Here is an 11,637-nt window from a genome sequence, read left to right as displayed (position 1 = left end):
CAGGAAACATTATTTTTTAATGCAGATTTCCTGGATTTCCAGCAAAATCCCTTGTCGATTCCCCATATAGTGTATCAAGGAGTCAGACAGCACTTGCAATTCTATTAAGCACCATTTTAGATTAACCCAACTTCCGTAACCTATGTATTATAACACATAAATATTAATACATTGTAGTTATTTCATCTAATTAGTTTTTCATTGTTTTAACCTAAGTGCAATCTCACATCATGTTCTTCAGTTCTCTAATACTAGATATACTCGGCAAAATATGATAAATGAAAACATGTACTAAGCTAATTAAAACACAGTTAAAAATCTGTCTTAGCAGAAGCCAAACTGAACCCCTCAGTCTCTGGCAAGGACCATTTTTTAATTCTGATGATATGACTCCATGTCACTGAAAACTTCTTCATATGGAAAAAGCTCCAGCTTGTATGGAATGTGGCAGCCTGCCTGCTTAGAGGACAAGCTGGTATGAATGTAGCATCCCAGATCTCTGAGGAGTGATTAAAATTCAGCATCCTAGCCTTGACCTTCATGGCCTACCACAATGGGTCAGGCTTAGGCTGCAGCAAAGAATACTTGCCCGTTCTGAACGGGACCTCTCCGAATTAACAAATGGGTGTAAACTCTAGTGTATAAACTGTGGACTTCCCAATAGTTTCAGTATTCCCTGGGGTTCGATTGTCTGTCTTGTGGCAGACTGACCAGTTTATTGGCTTGGGCTCAGGACTTCACTGATCACAGTCATACACAACCCTGGCTCACACATGAGTTGCACATAGTTAGCTTGAGCACAGGCAGGACCCAGCTGGTGTCATTCTGCAAAATATCACATTGACCTATATTTTCTTGTTGGAATCTAGTATAATTTTCTTTTGAAAGTGGAACAAAAAAGTGGAAAATTCAGTGCTCTTTATTACACACAAAAACTGAAAGCATGCCCCAAGTATATATTTCAGAAGGTTAAAAAAATAGAAGGCAAAAAACCCAAACACCAATAGTGTATTAATTTACAAATAAATAAATAAATAAATCAGGTGATTTGCTGCCCTACCTCATGATTTTTTAACGCTCAGGTTTCCAGCAATACAATGACTAATAATAGAATTTTAATAAACAAAATAATTTAATAATAAAATTTTAAAGCAACAACAGTGATGCCTGTAAAGAGTAGGAAATCCAGATTTTTTAGCAGCAGGGCCACGGGTGTGGAACATACTGTCACAACTTATTAGAAAAGTCATGAATCTTGCCACATTCAGGGCAATAAGACACATCAATTCACAGCAGGTTCAAATACCTCCAGGATATGGGTAAAAGAGATAAGAAGAAAAAATATATTAAAAAAAAAAAAAAAGGAAAAAAAAAAATAAAAAAAAAAAAAAAAAGGAAAAAAAAAAATAAAAAAAAAAAAAAAAAGGAAAAAAAAAAATAAAAAAAAAAAAAAAAAGGAAAAAAAAAAATAAAAAAAAAAAAAAAAAGGAAAAAAAAAAATAAAAAAAAAAAAAAAAAGGAAAAAAAAAAATAAAAAAAAAAAAAAAAAGGAAAAAAAAAAATAAAAAAAAAAAAAAAAAGGAAAAAAAAAAATAAAAAAAAAAAAAAAAAGGAAAAAAAAAAATAAAAAAAAAAAAAAAAAGGAAAAAAAAAAATAAAAAAAAAAAAAAAAAGGAAAAAAAAAAATAAAAAAAAAAAAAAAAAGGAAAAAAAAAAATAAAAAAAAAAAAAAAAAGGAAAAAAAAAAATAAAAAAAAAAAAAAAAAGGAAAAAAAAAAATAAAAAAAAAAAAAAAAAGGAAAAAAAAAAATAAAAAAAAAAAAAAAAAGGAAAAAAAAAAATAAAAAAAAAAAAAAAAAGGAAAAAAAAAAATAAAAAAAAAAAAAAAAAGGAAAAAAAAAAATAAAAAAAAAAAAAAAAAGGAAAAAAAAAGATAAAGAAATAAAATAGTTCAACTGAGTGACTAAGTAATAATTCCAGAGAAATTTAAACAATTTCTTGCAACTTCTCACAGATATAGGAGATATTGCAAGAACACAAAACATTTGTTTTCTGGTTTTTAAATAAATTTTTCTTACAAATATCTCCCCACATTAGAGAGCATTTCAAGTGTTTAAATTTCACTTATCTTGTGCATATACATACAGTGACATGACTATCTAAATGTTATACATATATCTACAGTATTATTAAATGGGACTGACATCTGATGGGATCTTCAACAGGACTTCTATGGGGTTTTTTTCAAAAAAAAAACCTAATCTTGCTTCTCAAAGCAAATGCACTAATTCAAGTATTATCACTTGGTAAAAGTCTTCTTAGCAATGCTACTTCTTTTAGGATTTTCTGAATTGGACTTTTAAAAATGAATCTTCTCCCATAAAATACAGCATGCAATACTAATATGCACTTAAATTTACATGATATATAGCAATAACATGTATGCATTTAGAGGTTCAATCTGCAAAGGCTTTTTCATATACATTTGAGAGGAATTTCCTATAAGAATACAGATCCGATGGAAGACACCTTTACTTGCAATAACTTTCAGAAGCAGGTAGAGCAGAGAGAAGACTTTCTCAGCTAATCTTTCTGTCAGACCTGTTATCATAATACCCCGTCACAGGGTGAATGAAGGTTGGGATACACTTTCCCAGTCCATTAAAAATATCAAGGGTGAATGAAGGTTGGGATACACTTTCCCAAGTTAGCCAATCATATTTTAGTATGCCAAGAGGAAAAAGAAAGTAAGCAAAACCCCTGCTTTGACAGATTTTTCCCCACATTAGTCACAAAGCCTTAAAAAAATCCAGAACTGCTACTTTCAAACTGGTTCCAAACGCGCTGTAAAATTATTATAAATAAAGGAGTGCAGTTATTTAAGGTAGAGCCTTTCACATCAAACAGTGCTCCTTGTCAAAGCAAGTGAGTCCTCCTTTATGTATCATACTGATAAAATAACTATATGATATTTTACAATTTAATATGGACAATGATTCAGAAAAAAAATGTTTTCCATGTTAGTATTATTAAATCCATGTTAAATGCACTATGTGCTATATGTAATTTTCTACCAGCTCTGCCATTAACTCCATAACAGCTGGTGCTAACTCTACTAAATTGTAATATAATGAGCTCGTATATTGCTAGCAATTACAGAGTTAAGTTGAATACATCCTCTGAGTAGAAAAATAGGTCTGCTTTCTACCTAGCAATAAATTAACTTAAAATTGCAAAGGTTTTATAAACAGAAATAAACATATAGAACAGCAAGAAAGAAAATTCACAATTGAAACAATTTCTCAAAAATGTTTGATTCCACTATACCTATCTCATGTTTCTCATATGCATCACCACAAGTAATTTAAATGCTGGTTGTGCATTTTTGGCCTATGTCATATGGTAACTATAGTGTTAAAAGTTAAAATCCCTAAAAGTAAAGATAGTGCATGGTTATTTGTTTGCTACACAGTTTCGCTGTACTGTTTCTAGATCTTGTGATTTTAACATCACATCCGAATGTGACGCTACTGCTGGATACAATTCCAGAAACTCTTCAAATGCTAATTGTGGGCACTGATGATCCATGCTTGGTTCTTTTAGCTGTTTTTATGAAGGAGACAAAGGGTGAAAGTACAGTATGTATAAAACAGCCAGATCAGGAAATTTTAAGTATCTCCAGATACCACTAGTTCAACACAGGACATAGGCTAGAGACAAAAGGTGTCCCCAGAGCCTTTAGGGGGGGCATAACATGGCTCCCATCAATCCTGCCTGCAAAATTGGGTGTGGAGACTCAGCAGAGGCAGCAGCTCCTAGACATCCTTAGACTCATAGAAAACTGAGGCCAGACAGAAATCCTTTCACCTGCAGCTTATGACACTATCATCTTGAACAGCACAGCACACGTTTGTCCTAAAGGACAAGTCTTAATGTCCTAACAAGATGTATCATTGAGCAGGATCCTTTAATACCAATCTCTCTCTCAACCATCCAGTGTACTTCTTGGGATCTATCATTACAAAGAAGGGCCATAGACAAAAAGAAAAGCTTGTATGTGAAATGTTCTGGCTGTGGACACAGGTTCTCTATAGAAAGGTTTCTTCATCTTGGGCCATTCATTTGAAAACCGACTACATGAACTAACACAGCATCTTTCCAGAGCAAGTACTGTAAGATCTGGCCCCACAGGGCCTCATGTATTTAGGGAAACAACTGCTGCTACAGAGAGAGCGTGACTGCTGGCTGAAAGAAGCATTTGTCCCTGTGAGAAGAGTTTATGAGAGCAAGCAAAGTTACAGTGCATTTAGGGCAGAAAATAAATTTTTGATGTTTCTAAAATGATACATCTGTGCATAAGTATATACATATGCATAAACTGGAGTGTTAGTCTGTAAAAGAACAGTATTTCCTTCTGAACTGAAACCCGAATTTCAGTAGTCCTCAGTCTTACTTAACACATGGAGTACTGAGTTAAACTTTTTCAAAGTGGCTACAAATTTTACAAATCTCAAACTTCAGGGACACAACAAAAAATGCTATTGCTGCTGCTGGTATCTGAGTAGGGGTCAGCACTTTCAAGAAAATGGGACGTTTTGAGAGCACCCAAATTAGGTATGCCACATCTGAAGTAACAGAACAAGTTTGCCATTTCTGCAATTCCACAGGGCTTGGGTAACCACAATGGTTTCCCAGTCTTACCCAGTCCTGGTGTACTTACTAACTCCTGAAACAAATCTCAAGCATGGCATTTGAGATCATGTTTCTTAACTACCATTATGAACTAATAAAACTCTCTGAATCACTGCAGCAGCATCCATGGCATCATCACCAGAAATTAAAGCAAAGGGTTCTTTGATGGAACTTCACAACTTTGCCTCTTCCCCATCCATCTACTCACATCTTAATGCATCATGGGCAGCCTATGAAGCACTGATAGCTATGACAACTCCCAAACTGCAAAACTAGTCTCCTCTCTCAAATCCCTCCTTTAGATCCCTTTCTGCCACAATGTTTTTAAATAACCACCCAATTCCTTACAACCAGCTGGGTGGAATCTGGTCTTTACTGCATACACACATAAAATATTTCTTTAGAATGCAATGTGTAAAAAATACAAGGGAAGGCATGTATGTAAGGAGAAAGAATATGTTTTCTTTAACCATCTGATCCAGTTTGAATAAGTGGACATGTTCTTTTATTTGCTATTATCAACTCATTTGATAAATGAGATTACCAAATCCTTCCATCTCTCACATCCAGAGGGCAGCTACAGGAACACTCCTACTGTAAAAATATGCACACTTTACTGAAACCCTCCTCTTGAACCAGTTAGCTGTCAGTTATGTTCCTGCCACAAGGAATCCACAGCAGGAAACAGTTCTTCACGGATGCAGTGCACATAAGACAATCCACCTCCACTTTGGTTTAGAAATCTAGACTTTGTTAAAGTAATACAGGAAAAAATATTACAACAGTCTTGATATTTCATAAGCATTCAATAAATAGGGGGATACAAACATATGAGCACATATTAAAAATATACACCTGTACATTATCTACGTACATGTATACATGCTCAGATCATTACATAAAGTGACACATGGGAGTATTGCAATAATGATGATGATGAAATAAAGTATATTATGCTGTGGGTAGAGGGCTATATGTATATTTTATTTGCTTGAGTTACAGCAAGTCATGACTGGCTATGACATTTGACCATACTGCAGTCTCCAATAAACATAAACCAAAGTCTATACTGCCCCTTTAAAGACATGTTTTTCATTCAGTCCATACGACTGAAATGTGTTATAATGCTTCTGAATGGTTTTAATAAATATGAGTATGTATAAAATGCTGCTGATGATTCAATTACTAAATCACTAGTAACAGCTGTGGCGCTGTGATCTCTTTTGAAATAAATTATGTCATGGTGATTACCTAAAAAGAAAGGTGCATTTCTCATATGATGTTGTATGATGCATTATAGATTAAATAGGGTGCGTACTGTATATTTATTCTACAGCTTGCATTTAGTGGAAGTGGATAGAATATATAGTTGAGATATATGTGTGTCAGTTCTATTACAATATGTGCACATCTGTGGGAAGGGCACACATATACTTTTTTGATTCCTATGCTAAATTTTCTCATTTCATCAGTCAACATTTCCTTTTCTTAGAACTGATCATGGCTTTAAGAAAAACCTGGGGTTTAGTCTCTCTGTTTCATCCAGTGCATTATCATTGTAACATTAATCTTTCTGGAATGGATTTCATTTTATCTGGTTGCATTTCATGGCAATGTAAAAGTATAAAAAATGCACTTCGATTTTCCAAGGGAACATTAGCACCTAACATTAGAAAGGGTAGAAGTAAAGCTCTTGTTCTAAATAAATTTTACAGACATGCTGGCATCAGAGGGAGGGCCATAATATGAGTATGCCTTTATTTTTGCATTAACTGATTATTGTTTTCTACAAAGAGGTTCTATGCCAATTGGATAAAGGGATGCTGCTTCAGCAAAGGATACTTCCCACTTAAAGAAAGCACAATATATTTTCATTATTAGAAATAGCAATGAGTAATTTCTCTTAAAACAATACACCATCATTTATGCATCTCTAAAATACTACCATTAAAATATGGAAGAATGTAATACAGCACTGACAAGTTCCAAATGAATATAATACAGAAGTCATTAAAACACAATAGAAGTCTTCCTAAAAGTTAAAAAAAAATGAAAATACACAAGAAAGAATTAAAGGAGAGTAAAAGACAACACCCTCCATTAAATGTGCAGGTGTTCCTTTGAACCAAATGATGTGGGCAATGAACATAACATAAAACAGTATTTTTTAATAATATAAACATACTTTCAAACATTCCGTTAAACTTTCTATCCACTGGCAAAAAACTTTTATCAACTTTATGTCTTAAAAATGAGACTTTTTGTGGCAGGCCTCTACAGATCAGTAGAAATTCAATCCAATTTAAAGCACAGTAACGATGTGGGCAGTCTCAGACTATTACTTTCAATGGGATAGAGTCCCTAAGGATGACATAGACTTAGTCCCATTGAAAGTAATGGGGTAAGCAATCACATGCCATTACTTTCAAGGAGACTCAGTCTATACTATCCATAATAACATGGTAATATAAATCTGTACTGACTCATCAGCATGAAGAATGAAAATGTAAAAGAATGGCAAAGCGGCAAACGTGTACCCTGAGACAAAAAACAGCCCTTTGATTTCTCTGCATCCATAACTCATCAATGCTGAAAGTTTATTACAGGAGAGCTAAAAAGGCATATGAATGAATGCAAGGTGAGACATTAAAACTAAGATAAGGCTTTGGCATTTCATAATATTCTTAGTCTTCACTGCTGCCTCCTCTCCCATTTTTGGCAAAATACAGTGCACAAAAATATGAAATAACAGAAAAATTTAATTGTGGAACACTAGCATTACCTCAGATTAAACCCTCTGCAGAGACAATTCAGTCCCTGTGGTTAGAAACAGGAGTGGCATTGAGAAATTCAGTTTCTGCTTTGCCATGGTGCTCAAGGTAGTAACTTAATTCTCTATATGTGTGTCAGCTTCCACAATAAATAAAGTTCTATTCCATTAAATTTATGTCACTTTTTTTTTTTTTTTTTTTTTTTAAGTACTATAGAAATAGTTCTGGTCCTTAAAGTCTTCAATTTAATTTTTTTGTTTCTTAAACCCAGCAATCTGACAAATATTTTCTCATACAGAATGGTTCTCTATAAAGCCATTTATTTTTAGTTTTTTCTCAGTGTACAACACAGATAGCTACAAATAGCCTCTGCAATCTTCCACTCTGCAAATCAAAGACATTAATAATATATTAAAAGGATAGAGAATTCTGAGCAGGTGGACAGAGTGGTGATTGATCCATTACTGTGCAAATACCTTGGTAATGGTTTGTAAAAACTTAAGATCCACAAAACAAAGAGATAACAAAGCTTCCCCATTAAGACAGACACCCATTTATGGCTAGTAAATTTTATACAGATTAATAGAAAAGACCAACTCAAATCCTCTTCTTGATCTAACAATAATACTCGAGTTAACAGGGCTCAAGAATAAAAGCCATTTGAAAAAAGTCAAGCAGATCACCCTGCTTTATACTTGTGGGGGTAGATATGATGATTTATTTTGATGAGGAAGTTGCCACCGTTTACAGTAGATCAGTGAAAAGCATTTCATTGGCTGACCTGCCAATAACTTAAAAAAAAATAACCCAAATAAGAGCACCTAGTTTCCATATAAGCAAACTTTTTCTTTTCCATTTCCTGCCACCCTCCTGAGAAGTTTAAAAAAATTAATATAAATGTTTATATATACATATATGTATTAGAATATTTCTTCCATGATGGAGTGATGGAAAGGTAGTCCTCTGGATACTGAGCAGTAATTGAGAATATTGCATCTTTGCATTCCGTAAATTGTCTAAAGGATAAAAGCTAGAGCAAATCACAGGCCCTCTAAAAGTCTGGCTAAGAATCACAGCTAGTGTTACTCACAACAGTCATATAACTGTTTTCAAGAGAATTACATTGCTATGGTGCAATGAATCTGAGTATAGTAGTTGTCAAGTTATAATTGGCAAGGAAAAGTCTAATCTTGCTGAATCCAGAATGGACTTTGACATAGGGGGTAGGGAGTTAAACCATGTTTTGACAATGAACTCTTGCTCTGACTCACAAAAAAAAATAATAAAAAAATCGAATATAAAATTTAAAATAAGGTAAAATAGTGTAATACAAAAATATAAGTACATAAAAAGTACATAAGTATTATCTGAAAGTTGTTCTGTAACAGTAATTCCTGCTTTGGAGAAGAGGTGGACATGAACAAAATGTGGGTTAACATTAGGTATATAAAACTTCATAGCTATCGTAGAAAGCTGTATTTTTCATCCCATAATGATTTTTTCACTGTGAGGCTACTTCATGTGCGGATTCATTGCATCTTTTAATACAGCTTCTGCAAATGCCATTTTCTCTGAAATTCTCAAACCTCTATAGTTAAACAGGACCTCTTTCTGAAATAACTGTTGATAGGAGTGTTGACACGTCACCAATTTTAGCTTGTTCTTCTAAGTGAAGAACTAGGCCAGTTCTCAAAAGGGCATGTTTTAAGATACATAATCATAGCAATTTCACAAGCATAATATTCTTACACTGTAAACATTTTAATACACTACCAGTTTTATCTGCTCTTTCCAACAGTATAAAAGATACAGCCTTGTGCATTTCATTATCCTGAAGGTTTAACCAATTGCCAGCTTTCCTTCTTATGACTATAGCCAGATTTCCACATCACAACACTAGCTAAAAAGTACAATGAATAAAGAACTGATTATTAAAACAAAATTGATACATTTCGCTTCTTGCTGTATATACACACACACATACTGCATTCTTTCTCCTTTCTTTGCCTTTTTTTATAGCAGTAATTTTTTTTCTTAAAAAAAGACAAAAAAACCCCAAAAACCAACAAAACCCAAGAAGCAAACAAACAAAAACCCCAAAAAAGCAACAACAAAAAAACCCCCATAAAAATCTTTAAAAGTAAAAACTGAAGAATTAAGCTCCTTTTAAGGAAGGCAAAAAGAAAATGGACTATGATTCCTAAAATATATTTAAACATTTTTACTGATAGAAAAATATTATCTCACCACATGAAATCTTGAAATCGGACTACAAATAACTGTTACTTTGTACAGGACCTGTTTACTCAAATCTCTAACAGTGTATATGCAAAACACAAGTCTTAGTAGAGCAGTATGATTTATTTCATTTTCCCCAAAATATTTTTCTGTCTGCTTGTGCACCTGCATCTCTGTAAACAATTTTTATGATATGAACAAAAGCTTTGACATGCAGGATCACAATAATAGAAACAGTCTGTACTGAATAGAAATGTATTTGGTATATGGTGAAGAATAGACAAGAGTATGTATTGTATTTAAAAATTAAATTATTGCATTTTAAGTGATTTAATATTATGTACAATTAAAAAAAAATTACAAAGGTAGCAAAATGAAAATTGTCAACTTGCTTAGAAAATGTGCTATAGCATATATAGAGCACAGCACAGCTGAACTATTTACTTGTGTATTGCATCACACCTTAAAGTTAGATTGAAATATTATAATGCTTTTAATAATCCTTCCTTGTAAAGTTATTTAAATTATTGCATAAAACAAACAAAAAACCCAAACCTCTACAAAATAATTTTCATTAAGTATTCTTCCCCTCTTTAGAAAAAAACCACCCAAACAACCAAACAGGAGATGTACACAAGCTCCTATGAGAACATATACACTTTTCTAATACTGTTTTGATAATTTATGTCTTCATAAGGTGCTTCTAAATATCAGGGTGGCTATGTTTTAAGATTTGAATATATCCTTGGTTTTTAGCCAAAGGTGATGTTCAATCCTAAACACAGATCTCTGGACTTAAGTACCAGCAGCCAGTGTACACCCTTTAATACTCTCTATCATGATTGTATGGAGTAACTGATAGCACAACACCCACCAGGCATGAGTACGCCCAGGTAGCTGAGACAGGAATGAGATACTAGACTTCTTTTGCACCTGCTGACACTCAACGCACTCACCCCTTCCTACATAGTTAAAATAGCTTGCATTGAAATGATACAGGCTGTAGTGTATATCTTTTGTTGGATTTCTGCTTGAAAACAAGTTCTTTTAATTGTTTTTAGTAGATCGGAAGTACAGTAATAATATAGGGCTTTTTTTGTGGTTTTCATATTTTAAGATCACAGAAAAAAAAATATGCAGTAAATAAATCATTCATACATTAAGAATGATTACCAGTGTGTAAAGTGGAATGTTGAATTACGTTAGATATATTACCCACAATGCTTTTCAAGGCAGCAGCTAATTAGCAGGAGAAAGGTCATGCAAAAAATAATGTGATTAGAAGAGGTTGAAAAAAAAAAAAACTAGCCACATATTTGGACATAGACCAAATTTCCTTTTTGCCACTGTAACTGAAAACCATTGCTTCAATATTTAATGAAATGCTTATGTTGCAGCACCTGGTCACATTGTCAGCATTGCCTAACCACTGCCTCCCCTGTGGGTCATTACTGCAGCCATCTGAAAGGGGGCAAACTGTTCATCGACTACAATAATGCCAGTCTTTAAGAATCTACAGCTACAAAACAGCAGGAGACAGAGTTACTTTGGCTCTGATCTTGGGAAAAATGGCTGGGAGCAAAATGCTGTTTCCTACCATCAGAGACTATACAGTTAGCAATAATTCTGTAAGTCAAAGCCCATGCACAAGACCCAGCTTGGCTGCCCTGCTCTGCTTTTTCTCCCTTTGCAGAAAGCTAACAGCTCCTGGTGAGAGATCCTTGTCAACAGGAAAACAGTAGTTCACACCACCCTGCTAATGATCCAATGCATCAATAGCTCAAACAATCACAACAAGCAGATGTCCTAAGTTAATATAGACTTTCCTGGGATTTTACTTGTGAAACATGGCTTTAAAAGGCATTAGTCTTTTGTCCTCACTAGAGATCTGCTAAATCCTGGCACCAATTCCTTGGGTGTGTGAACCCCAGCCTAA

Source organism: Chaetura pelagica, unplaced genomic scaffold (assembly GCF_000747805.2).
Source record: "Chaetura pelagica isolate M959 unplaced genomic scaffold, ChaPel_1.0 scaffold111, whole genome shotgun sequence".
Lineage (NCBI taxonomy): Eukaryota > Metazoa > Chordata > Aves > Apodiformes > Apodidae > Chaetura > Chaetura pelagica.
This window is presented reverse-complemented; position numbering follows the sequence as displayed.